Source organism: Sciurus carolinensis, chromosome 12, assembly GCF_902686445.1.
Source record: "Sciurus carolinensis chromosome 12, mSciCar1.2, whole genome shotgun sequence".
NCBI classification, from domain to species: Eukaryota; Metazoa; Chordata; class Mammalia; order Rodentia; family Sciuridae; genus Sciurus; species Sciurus carolinensis.
The window spans coordinates 110,462,624-110,464,493 of NC_062224.1; the positions used below are offsets into that span (position 1 = coordinate 110,462,624).

Here is a 1,870-nt window from a genome sequence, read left to right on the forward strand (position 1 = left end):
CTGCCTTCTGCTCTGTGAGAACACAGCAAGAATGTCCACGCCAGATACTGAAATGTCAGCAACTTTTGATCTCTTTTGATCTTGGACTTTCCAGCCTCCAGAACCGTGGAAAGTAAGTTTCTGTTGTTTGTAAGCTACGCAGTTGGTGATATTTTGTCATAGCAGCAGAAATGCACTAAGACACAACTTTTAAAATGTTTTTAGAAAGAGTTGCGGGAAAAAAGTACGATGATTACAGAGTAGTTTGAACACTGTAGTGAATAATGTTTACATAGACATAACATAAACAAATGATTGTTTTAAATAAAAACTATAGTCATGTGTTGCTTAATAATGTGATACCCCCCGAGAAACGCGTCAGGTGCTCTCATTGTTGTGCGAGCATCATAGAGTGAACTTTACAGACCTGGGTGATACAACCTACTACACACGGAGCTACATCGTATATATATAGTTTAGCCAACTGCTGCCCATGCCGTGCTCAACAGAACAACACTAGATTAAATCAAGCACAAGAGAAAATCCTGCAATCAAGAGATGAGGTTGTGGGCTGGGGTTGTGGCTCCCTGGTAGAGCACTTGCCCATCATGTGTGAGGCACTGGGTTTGATTCTCAGCACTGCATATAAATAAATTAAAGGTCCATTAAAATTAAGATCCATTAAAAAAATAAAAGAGGGGGGCTGGGGAGATGGCTCAGTCGGTAGAGTGTTTGCCTTGTAAGCATAAGGCCCTGGGTTCGATCCCCAGCACCCACCCCCCCAAAAAAAAAAAAAAAAGAGTGAGATGAGGTTGACACAAGATGTAAGACGAGGCTGCTGGTGGAACTTCGCCTGCTGTTTTACAGCAAACATTTTTAGAAGGAGAAGGAGTACAGTACAAAATAACAATAAAATGTATGTCATAGAAAATACACGAACTAATAACATAGTTGTTTGCTATCATTATCAAGTATTATATACTGTACATAATTGTATGTACTATACTTTTATGTGGTTGACATCACAGGGGGTTTGTTTATACATCCCCACAAATATGTGAGTAATGCGTTACGCTATGACATTCCAACAGCTATAACGTCACCAGACAACAGGAATTTTTCAGCTCCATTATAATCTTATGGGACCACTGTCCTATATGCACTCCAAAGTTGGTCAAAATGTCATTATGCAGTGTATGACCTTAATCATGCCAGAAGTATGAGGGAGGGTTTAGTCCACTTGACAGTCGAGAATTTGACTGTTTTGTTATCTCTGGCACCCAAAGCAAGTAGAGCAAGTTGAACATACAGTAGAGACGCTGTCAATATTTGTTGAACAAATAAACCCTTTCTTGTATGCCAGAAAGTCAATATACTATGTTAAATGTAATATATCAAGTGATAGCTTTATAAAGGTATCATCTAAGAATATGATCACAAAAATACAAAGAAATAGGTGAAATGGTGAAAAACAAAGTGTTTCTGAGACAATCAGTGGGAGATAGTTTGAAGGGAAAGGGCAAGAAACTACGGTTTGTCTTTATGACTTATTCAATGTGGCTGGGTGCAGTCGTACACGCCTATAATCCCAGCTACTTGGGAATCTAAGGCAAGACGATCACAAGTTTGAGGCCAGCCCGAGCAGCTCAGCAGGACCCTGTTTCCATACAAATTTAAAAATGCTAGGGGTTTAGTTCAGTGGTAGAATGCTCGTGGGCAATCTCCAGTACCACCCCCCCCAAAAAAAAAAATCAATACTACTTGAGTTTTTAAAAATTGTGTGTATGCAATACTTTAATTATTTAAGTGGAATAAAATGGGTAAAAGTTAAAAATAAAAAATTTTCTCTAACAAAATATTTTTTAAAGACAGTAGGAGGGGCTGGGGTTGT

General features: G+C 38.8%; 1 non-coding gene across 1 annotated transcript; it reads left to right on the forward strand.

Annotated features, from left to right (window-relative positions):
• The first annotated feature begins 684 nt into the window (after positions 1-684).
• Positions 685-763, forward strand: Trnat-ugu (transfer RNA threonine (anticodon UGU)). The gene has a single exon. It is a non-coding gene; the product is annotated as a tRNA-Thr (tRNA).
• The last annotated feature ends 1,107 nt before the right edge of the window (positions 764-1,870 follow it).